We start from the raw sequence: 12404 nt of genomic DNA on the forward strand, positions 1-12404 counted from the left end.
CCACTTTAGGTACTTTATCTGCTTTTAGTTTGAGGATGAACTTATGTTTTAGTGGTGGATGATGTTACAAATATAGTTCTGAATACCACTATTTCTATGTTTTGAACATTTAGCCTTTTCTCATAGTTATTAAAGGCTATTTTTAAGTTGTAGGGTTGGTTGTTACAGTCTCTAATGCGTTCAAGAGTAATTTGAGCAAATGAAGACCCTTAGAGGCTTTCAAAAGAGGTTAGTTTGATTTTGGTGAATATTTTGTGATCCAACTGTCGGGCGGTGATTTGGTCAGTTCTATTAGATTCAAAATGTCAATTTTGGGTTTGTTGCGTAGTTAGTTTACCATTGAGCCTTGGATAATTTTTTATAAATGACCTCTTTTCATAAATCTGATGGTTCTGGATCATAATAATTAGCCTTGCAACATATCTGGTTTATTTTTGTAGGATGGAAAATGAGCTTCGTGGGTCCATTAAGACGTTTTGGAATCATCCATTTTCAACTAAGTTTCTGAAATCTGGTGTTATCAAGCCCTTCATTAAGATCACATGGACTCGTGTTGCAGTCATGGGCCTAAAAATATTATTTATTATGATTTCATGGTGGGGAACCGTGATCGTGAAGAGCAATTCTAGTGGATCATGTCAGGTTTGACCATCATGGTCGTTAGGGCGTCTAACCACGATCGCCATGAGTTACCTTTTGCTAATCACCATCAACCCTCGTGATTGCGAGGTGTGGACTGCGATCACAAAGTAATTCTCGCTCAGATAGTATAAGATCCTCATTTTCATGATTTTCACCATTTTTGCAATTAGAAACGTAGGGAAACATGACTTCAAGAAAGGTTTTTCATCAATCTTGCTTGGGTAACCTCTAAACTCTTATTTTCATCTCTTCCTATTGATTTTATCTTCAAAATATCTTTAAGAACTTAAATTCAAAATCTATGTTTTATGATTTTTGCTCGATAAAGTATAAAATTGGGTTTTCTTTGATTTACTGTCAAAATCTATTATGACCTGAGACTACCCCCTAGTTGTATCATGATTCTTAAAGACACAAGTGACTCCAAGCTAACCCATGGCATGAACTTATACTATGAATAATGAAATAAATATTGTAAAACACTAAGCGAAAGCTTAACTTAATGATAAAATAATGAATAAGCCAATAATAATGTGTGGGTTTAAAACCATAAAAGCCAAACATCTAAATGTATCTCTCAGAGCATCTAATAAGATGAGTTGTTGGGACAAGCCCCCAACCAACTCTAATTGTCTGAAACTAAAATGCAATAAAATAAAACACTGATACTAGTCCTTGAATGATAAGGAATCACCAAAGTATTATTGCTCGTATAATAGGAGATGCTATTATGCGTGATTTGAATGTTAAACATCAGAACCTTTATTATAAGATAATATAGCATAAAAGAAAGTATGCGATCAATACATTGAATACAATGAGTATGTGAGAGAGGAAATAACTGATATAGGATAAACATGATGCAAGTAACATGGCAAAATGATGCAAGACAAAGAAATAAACATGTACTGTATGATAAGTTGAATAAGTAAAAATAAGGTCATTCAAGTCTCTGAGTCTGAACTGTGGGTTGTGGATTGTGGGAGATATTGTTAACCTACATACCCTAACCTAAGCTACATGGGTCTAAACTATAATCCCACCTAGAAGGGTATCTGTAACTTGCCAATTGCCAAAGGCACGAACACTGACTGGCATGGATCCACTAAACTAATATCCAAAGGACTAAGTTATCAAGCCTTTTTTAACACATAACCCTTTCTAGATTATGATGGCATTGTAGTTCTAGGACCTAGGGACTTCTACTAAAGGTCTCAACCTATTGACGGGTGAGCCATCATCCCTACTTTCGCTCGGTGCTAAGTACTACTCCCAACTGAATGACACTGATTACTAAAATGATCAATAATAGTAAGATTATGAAAATTGAAAATAAATGCACTATCTGAGAGTAATCAAAAAATTTAAAATAGAGGAGATAATACTCATAAGCATATGCATGAAATCCTAGGTCATTGAGTATGCATAACCCATTATATCTGAAGAATGCAACTATCAGGTCAATGTCATAAACTAAGTGAATTAAGAAATTTTAAAACTCAAGTAAAACAATCATGAATTTATTACTATAATTAGAGTTTATAATTTTAAACATGTAATGGTACTAAAATTCATGTTAAAACATGGGTTTATAATTCAAGGAGATCAAGAACTGGAAGATCAAAAAACTCACCTTCATGCACCCTAAGCTTTGAGGAAGGAATTAAACTAAGAAATTGAGTAAACTTTGAGACTCAATGGGTGAAATAAGACCCATTGATGGAAATCCTACAAATTATAGATAAGAATCCTAAAGAAATCTTCGAAATCAGAATCTTGAAAAAGATGAACCCTAGTTGCCTTAAAGAGGAGAAATTGCCAATTTCTTTCTCTGTGATCCTAAATGTCGAGTGTTTTTGGAGTAATGAGGACTTAGGGTATTATAAACATTAATACTCAGCTTTGGGGTGACTTAAACAACATAGTTTTGAAGTTAAAAGAGTTGTAAAAAACTACAAATCCCCTTATAATATGAAACTGAACGTCTAAAGAATTGAGTCGTACAGACCATACCATAATTATGGGACCCACCTATGATCGTGGGTGGTAGTCGTGGTTTGGAGGATGAAATTTGGGTCTTTTAACTCCACCAAAGGAGAATTGGCATGATTGTGGGGCCCACCTATCATTATACCTTGGTTTGTAGGTTCTAAGTCCAAGTTGGATCAACTTTAAGAGTCATAATCTTACCTAAGATCATGGTTTCTAAAATGGGCATGGTTGTCTATCGTGTTTGAAAGGTATATTTGTCAATTTTTAGATATTTAGGAATGTTTTGATCAGATAGGAGAATTGTATGGTCATAAAATCTCACCACAATAGTACGTATGCTCATAGGTTCTCATTGGTACATAGTGCTTCACTAAAATGTCCATCAGTTCTTACCCGATATTACATGAAGGAAAAACTGAATGCGTTAGAAAAATAATTCAAATATCTATCATTTTGTATCTTTTAATATCAAAATACTTCAGAATCTAGGAGTTATTCTCATTTGAAGTTTGTGTATATATATATAGAACTTAATCTAGGAGTTATGCTTATTACGTATAGTTTTCTTAATAGAACTTTCATTTCATTATCTAATATAAGTTTGGTCGGTTAACCGTAGTTAGTAGATCCATTAGGGTTCTTGATTCCTTCCCTTTAGGATAATTACAACCCTTACCTAGGATCACTTAAGTTAAGTAGACCTTAAAATGAAGTATTTATTTATTTTAATCACATAATTTATAATGGCTATCCTAATTCATCGTAGAACTAATTAGGTGGCGACTTCCTGAACTTATTTAGAGATTTTCAATGTGTTGTAACTTAATTTAACCCTTGTTAAAATGGGGTATAACATATCTAATTTCCTTCTTACTCCATTCTTTATTTTCCTGTTTTGTAGTTTCAGCTTACCAACGCTAAGGTTAAATCGAGGTAGGTGTCATCGTAACTGCAACTTTTGAGTATTGCCAATTTATAAAAGATCCAAACTAATTCAAAGGAACCAATCTTAGAATTTAGGATGTCTCTGGGACAAGATCAACTCTTGGTCAAATCAAAGCGACCGCCATTAGGTCAAACATGGTTTTAGTTCATACTCCATGTTCTTAGAAAGATTTATCATTTGAAAAGAGGAAAGTATGGAGTTTTTATCTTTAGGAATGCATTGTGAAAGAGAGGATGTAGATAACCTTTCATCGAGATAGTGTTTTTTTTATCTCTTTTAATATGGGATCCATTTCAAACATATATGTCATTGTTCCTTACTTAGACGGGGTACAAGTATCTGAATCTGATATTTTAAAATACTTTTTCAGATCTATTACAAATATTAAGTAGTAGTCAAAAATTTATATTCATTTTTTCAAATGCTATGCATGAATCATGTATATCATGACAAATTCTTTACAAAAATCATGTCACCCACAGTTAAATCTATAAGTTAGACCAAACATTAAGTCAATAATCCAAACTTTGAAATTGATTACATGGACAAGTTACCCATTATAGGCAACAAAATTCAATAAAGTAACCCAAATCTTATTTTGAAATTATTAAGTCATAACTTTCTATTCTTATAATATTCAAACCCAATTTGAGAGAAATTTTCTTGGGTCAAAGATGTAAAACAATCATTTTACTTTAAAAATAGTGGATAAGATTACCATACATACTACTCATCCATATCCCACTTATTAAATTATACTGCGTATGTTACTCTTTTTGATAACAAATACCAAAGTCAAATTATTGATGTTCAAACTTTAGGTTTTGGTGTGAAAATATTCCAACTTTAGCCTCCTAAATCTCATGATTATGCATATAAAATTTGATGAAATTTTTATATACTAAATAGAATAATGTAAGGAACCCATACCATAAATTTGAGGATGAAACTCCATGTTTTCATGATTTTAAATTGTGAGCTCCTTTCTCTAAAATTATAAAATACCTGTTGGACTATGACTCAAGTTAATATACTGCTCATGCCTTCATCGAAAATGTAATGCCCCTTGCGCGATTGTAATCTTGATAAAACATTGCCTTCATGGTTGTGCTACGTACCACGATAATGCTAAACAATTGACTAAGGTTGGCCCACCTAATTCCTCTTTGCAATGGTGGCACCTTGTGCACTCAATTTTTCTTTGAACCATGATTGTGGTAGCCTGTGTGGTATCGTGATAAAGGCAACAACATTAGAAAAATATGCAATTTCACTTTGGGGTCCAATGGTGCTGAATCACCTCCAGACACTCGGATCCCTAAGTAGATATTTCTGAGAAGCTTCAAATGGTTAACTTATATACGCTCAAAAGGAGGTTGCCCTATCCATGACACTATCTTGACATTCAAAAAATGAGACAATTCAAACTGCATGAAATTTTCCTAACTCCAACACATTCTTTTTGGAATTTTTCATGTTTAAACTAGAGTTTATATATATATATATATATATATATATATATATATATATTCATTTTAAAGTGACCAAAATTTGGATAACTTTAAAAGTTAGCTAAAACTTAATTATCAGTCCAAAAAAGCGGGTGCACATTGGCCAGTTCGATTCAGTTTTTGTATTAATGGTTAAGTTTATCTATTTGTAAATGCTAAATTGATAACCAAACTAATAAGATATTCATTATCAATTTTTGGTTAATTGATTTTGGTCCGTAATGGTTCGATTTTCAATTTAACTAATAAAAAAATGATACTACAAGTTTCTTTTCTTTCTCACATTTACGTTTGTTCATATATACTCTACCTTCATGTATAAAAGTCTTAAATGTGTTATTACTAAGACGTTATTACAAAAACAAACTTATTTTTTATTAAATAGAAAACATAAATGAACTAACAATGGTAGCAATCTCTCAAAAAGAAAAATAAGGTCAATTCATAGTTTTGCAATGATGGATAGAACTTTACCAAGTCAACAACTTAAGAAAGAATGTAGCACCGGAACAACAATTATAAAATGCAAAATAATAATGGAGTATGATTTAAAATTTAAAGTCACCATATATAATTTGGAATAAGGATATAAATTAATATAATTTTACTGGATTATCAGTTTAACCATCAACTAAAGTCTTAAAATCAGAAACTGAACAGATAGTACAATGAAAAAATTTATAAAAAATTTACAGAACCACTTAAATAATGTAAATCTAATAACTTGATACCAATAAGTAAATTAAATTTGTTTATTCAGTGTATTTGTCAAACTAGTGTCTACATATTCCTAAAATGTCCCTAAGTCAATATCATTAATAGGTAGAAAACAGTATGATTGACACGTGAATGTTTGCAAATTTTAATTGATCAGTACCCAACGTGAAAATATATCCAAATATGACAAATATAGAAACTAATTATTCCATCTCCCACAACTTTTTAGTATTACATAAAATTCTAATAAAAAGTAGGTAGATACATTATGGAGAGTCGGACAGATTGTGGTTCCTAATACATAGAACAAGTAATTTGTAAAATTTAAACTAACCAAATCTCTTAATATAAGTCGAAAATCAAGAAATGTATTTGCGTTTGATTTTTTTATTATATTATTCTTTAAAATAATAAATTTATTAATTTCATTAGTATAAGACGAAAAAATGTATATCTTGTTTATATAATTTGATAGATTTTTTTTTTATTCTTTAAAATAATAAATTTATTAATGTATCTATTATCAATTTGATGTATCCAACAAACTAAACACTTAGATACATGTGTATACATTTAATTATCCAACTGATTGTTATAACATTGCATGTGGTTTAAGAGTTTGGATAGATTTGTCTCGAGGATAAGAGTTATGAAAGTTTCAATTTTGGGTGAATTTAGATGAAATTTGAGTATCGTGTAGTGTAGAGACCCTTTGTATCTTGTGGTGGTTGATACTTTGTTTCATGAGTGTGATGTGATTGATAAGGTGTTTAGTGATCTATCAAAATTTTTGGGATAAAATTTAGGCGTGTAGAACTTAAATTATAGTGTTAGCTATGATATCAGAAATCCTATTGTTCAAAAACAAAGTTTGTGTTATAAAAAGAGGAAAAACTAGAAGTTCCATCAAACTACTATTTAAGCTCTATAGTAGTGGTCGGGTGGACCACTCTAGCGGTCAACAAATTACTACAAGGGATCACTATAGCAGATTGGGGACCGTTATAGAGGAGGTCAGGCAGTTTATTGCCCGAACTTTCATTTTTTGAGGTTATTTTCTCCCAAAATATCCAAAAATTCATCCTAGGGTTGTTTGAGGTGATATTCTTTAATTTTGGATGATTTTCTTTATTGAGGCAAGTTTATTTCACCATTCTATCATAGATTAACTCCTTTAATCTCTTGAATAAGTAGAATCATGAGTTAGGAAGAAGTTCATGGATGAAGCCCTAAAAGCAATAAACTATAGAGAATTATCCAGGGGTAGGATTAAAATTAATTGTAAAAGTTTCTAGGTTGCTAGACTTTACTTTCTAATGTAGATATTTTCCCCTTTAACTTAAGTTATGGAGAAATTGTATGGAATAATGGGTGAAAACCAAGAATTGATGGTTTAGGTTGTGAACTGGGTTAAAAACTATGTATTTTAGTTCTGAATTCTTATAAATGGTGAATAAGTTATTAATTTCTCCTTATTATTTTTAAACTGAGAGTAGTTAGAAAAGGCGAGAAAAGGAAATGCTTAATCTAATTAAAGCATTTCAGACTTCGTTTGAGGTAGGTTATGATTTAAATTATAGTTGTAGATTCAATTTAATTTTCATACCTATCCATAAATTGAATAATTATGAACTACCTTCGACCGTACTTATGATTATTTAATTGACTTGGTAATTGATTTCATTCATGAAATGTTGAACATTGAATTTGACTAAGTGTCAAGATAAACTATTCCATGAAATATTTGGTGTACTTCATCATATTGTTATTGATATTGGTTGAGATATTAGCATATTATGATACTCAAAGGGTCGTGTACGACGTTCGTACGTGATACTTAGAGCTTGATATTTGAAAGGTCGGGTACCACACCAGCATGATACTAGACAAAGCTCTACTCTGCAAGTAATCACTATTGGACATGTAAGGACCCTTGGTATGCATGTACACTTTTCTTGATTGAGTTAATAGTCATGATGATTGTTTTGTATCATTCATTCACTAATTTTATAGTTGTTTTCTTTAAGTGTTGCATCAAATAGAAGTAGCAAGAGACAAATTATAAAATGGTTATATGAGTGTGACTTGATATGATACACTTGTTATAATTAGAGACTCATAGGCTTTCCTATTGTGATTTAACTTAACTTGATATGGTAGTATAATGGTCTTAATAGTCTATTAACTACATATTGTGTTATTGAATTATGTAAGAGGTTATTCTATGGATATTATTATTTTTGGTGTAATTACTTGTTATATACCGATTGTTAGGTTCTCTTATTTGATTTTTATTTGTCTACTGTTTTTAAATTAAGTTGGTCAATGTACCTACCTGTATATAGGGTTTGTATTGATACTATATGTTTTCTTCTTTTTATTAAGTGTTGAAAGAGTCAAGCAATTGAAATGAAATCTCAGATTTAGTGGTGACCAACAACTTATCATTCAAGGTTGATCACCTACCTTCAGGCCGTCATAGGATCTTCTTATTGTTCATGTCCATCCTTTCAAACAATAATACTCCTTACTTATTATTTGAGATATTTATTTCAGACATTGATTTTGTATTTTAGAATCCTCTTGTAAGGCGATTTCTTGGTCCTTAGGATAATATAATCAATAATTATTTTCACACTATTATTGATTTATCAAATTATGGAGATCAAATATTTGTTTATACAAAATTACTATTTATCATTTCTTAAAATGGATAAATGACTAGGTTGGTAACTTTGGTTAAATGGTTCTCCCATCAAAGGGTTAAGGTAGGTGTTATTCACGACTATTTGTATCACGACAATGATGGTATCAGAGCTCTAGGTTTGTCGATCTCTCCATACAAGAATGACTCTAATATAATATTTTGTAATGGTACAAAGGCGTTTGTGCTTTTCTTCGAGAGGCTATAAGACTTTAGTATATTTTGCTATTCTTTTTTATATCTTGCTAGTGATTTATCCCAATTGGCATTTTGTGATACAAATTGGTATGACTTCTATCATTCTTGTCTCCTAGATGGTGAATACACATGCAAACTAGAAACAACAATAGTAGAATTGTGCCCAAGACGGCCACTAGGGTCGTGTTTCGGGTTAGAGTCAAAGTAAGAGAGAGAGAGGAATAGGAATAGGTAAGGGTCCGACACCTGTTAGGGGTAGAGCCCATGCTACCGGAGGCCCGAGTAGGTAGAGATCACAGTTTACTCCCCTAAGTGAGGATTCTTTGGATATAGTTTAGAATAAGGAGATGGTATTAGAGAATGGAGAGGTACAAGGAGATGTTGTGCCCATGTAGGGAGGTGTAATACAAGTCTAGATAGTGATGTACAAGCTATAATACCGTCATTGCCAAATATAGTAACCCAACAAAGATTGGGGTCAAATCCCAAGGGAAAACATGGATTCGTGGCTCTCAATTATTTTAATCAGCGGGCTCAACTGCAAAAGTAAATAAGGGGTTTTTCAGTATCCGTCTCGAACAAGTAACGAGTATTAACTTTTGGTGGTAATCAGTATTAGTGAACACAAGCATTGTATTCCCCCTGGCTTCTCAACTCCATAGTCTTATTGTCATATATTAAACTAACCCGATACCTTGCATGCAGAATTGATAAGATATATACCTTCTACAGTCTTTTGGATGAGTAGAAGGATTTCACCCTTTACCTTTTGAGTCTCGGAATGTCGCCTTATTAACCCTTGTCTTAATCTTAGTTAACTATTACCTTTTGAGTCTCTAGTTTTTAGATAAAATCTTACAATCTTACTGAGATAAAACCTAGAAGTGTGGATCGACAATTAAACTCCAAATTACTGTTGTCTTTATCTTTTCCTAATCATAACTCCTCTTTTGGAGTAAGTGGCAATAATCTAGGCGAGATCCTAATGTGTGTACCCATTATGAAAACTATTATAATGAAGATAAAACAAATATGCATTGGTATCAGTTCAGAACAACAATAGCACATCCCCTACTGACCCGACCCGACCTGGGGCCTTGTTGCAATAGGCATCCCAAGTTCGACGGAGAATAGAGACCACCTTTGTCACCCAACCCAACCTCCAGCCTCCTGCCCTAGGTTGGCAGAATTTTGAGCATAAAACAAGATAGCATAACTATCCAATTTAAAAACTCAGGGATAGGTCCATTACTGAGACCGACCCAACTGAGTCCAACCGCCCGAACCCAACCAATTGTCAAACCAACGAAACCATAACCACATGAGTTCCATAATAATTATATAAAATCTCCAAAATAAAAATGAATGGAACAACCAACAATAATGTCAACCGGTATAAGCCTTAATACCAATGCCAATACTAAGGCTAACACTCCTACCGATACCCTCCCCCCATTACAACCCATAGTAGTTCCACAAAAGCCTCTAACAAAAAGAAAACCAAAATCTAGTTGGTATATGCCCCCTACCATAGACAAAACCAATATTCCTAAATAAACAGAAATATAAAATAACGTCCATGGAATGGAGCCTTTCGAAAAGGTGAAAGCTCACCAATTCAATCCAGTAGCTGATCCTGAATGTCCGATAGCTAAGCAGAAGGAGTAGAACGGTTGGTTCCTACATCTCATGGGGATAAAGCCACCCGAAGATGGGTTAGTGGATGAATGATAGCATGTGCTCAAGATAAGGAGAAAATAATACCAACTAGTAAAACCAAGTAAGCCAACCATATGTATACAAACCATACATATATATATATAACCATGCCGGGAAAGGGAATTTGGTTTAGTACACATTTAAAACCATTAACCTAGGTATGTGAAGTTTAACCATCCTTAACCACACAAAACCTATTTAGGTCCAGTGTAACCCTCTGAATAGGCCCCGATGCGTGTAGCGACATGAACTGGAGATACCATAAGAGCAAGGGATTCCCAAGTGCCCTGACCCTTCATGATACATATGTACAATATACTTAGAGGATTCCTGCGCACTTCATAGTATCATAAAAGAGTCGCCATTCCCTTCCCCTCATGTCATCAAACATTAGTTTCTAGTTTGTTCATGGAACTCACACTTTCACAGTTAGCTATCGCACCCTGCCATTATTGCATAATTAAAACCATTTCCAAATAACCAATCTATTATTCCATTCATTATTTACCAAGGCTATGAGTAGTGCTATCATCATACCAACTATAACTTGAAAGTATTGTCCTTAGCCAAGACTTTTAAGGTAATGAAATTCCCGTGTACCCCTTTACCAAGTTAACTTGGGGGAGTCCTATGTACCCCACAAGTTTTCCATTATTAAGTTGCTTGGGGGAGTCCCATGTACTCAAAGTTTTTCATTAGCATGTTTGCTTGGGGATTCCATTGTACCACACAAGGATTCCAATTAACCATAAACATGACCACCAAACCATATTATTTAAACCATTCCAAACCATTTAACCATTTAGGAATTCATTACAAAGTTTAAACCATGCATAAGTTCCATTAAAATCCAACAATGTAGTGAAAACATTGACATAGCCATTTTATCAAACACATTGTGGGCATAGTATTTCCAAAACCAAACCCAATTACCAAATAACCATTCCCATTCAACCAATTACCCAAAAACACCATTAAATTATATAAAAGTATAATTAAAACATGAAAAAACTATAACCAAGCATTTATAACCAAATCCCCCAAATTATATTTGAGAATCCAAAATCATACAATAATCAAACCATGAAAACATTTTATGAAACCATGCCTTTAGTTGGAACTAACAATGAGGGAAGAGAACATGCCTTAAAACAAGAAGATGATTGAGATAAATCACCAACACAAGACCCAAATTAATCTTTAAGATTAAACCCTAGCCTTTCCTTACCCAAAAGCTTTAGAGAGAATTGTAGAGTGTTTAAAAAAAATTTCGAAGTGTTAATGAATAGAATAATAGAGCAAATAACCTCCCAATAGGAATATAAGTAGTGGGGCCTTATTAGGTTAAGTGAGGAAATGTCCAGATTGCCCTCACTTTAACACCCAAAAATCTCTTCATATGGGTACGACTATCCATACCAGTCGTACCCTCCAATACGAGTAGTACCCACCACTCGCACCCAAGTCCATCTCCTTTGGACCCAATACTATCCAAGGTATGAATCATCCTTAACCATGTCATATCCAAGTATACAACTAGTACCCATGATCCGTACCCTTGATAGAATAGAATCCGAAGAGAATTAAACACTAACCACCACACGAACTCGTACCTTGGCTTATGGCTCATGGTGAGCCACTCATACTCAGATCCAACTTAAGTTATCAAGTCTAAGACTAAGTGAAGTAACAAAAAAACCTGTATCCATCGATACGACTCATACTACCTAAGTTGTACCCATTCCAAAAACCAAATCCAACCCAGCAACCAACACTGGTTAGCATATGACTAAACTATGCCACTTATATCCTAGTTTATGAGTCATTTCCCTAGTTGTATCCTTTACAGACACTAGAAATCCAAGAAATTTTCCAAGGGCCTAAAACCCAAGGTGTTTCACCTACTTTGTCAATCTGCCAGAAACCCTAGCTATGCGTTTGACCCATTCATACTTGTGAAGAAATGAATAACATT

The sequence above is a fragment of the Capsicum annuum genome, chromosome 11 (assembly GCF_002878395.1).
Source record: "Capsicum annuum cultivar UCD-10X-F1 chromosome 11, UCD10Xv1.1, whole genome shotgun sequence".
NCBI lineage: Eukaryota > Viridiplantae > Streptophyta > Magnoliopsida > Solanales > Solanaceae > Capsicum > Capsicum annuum.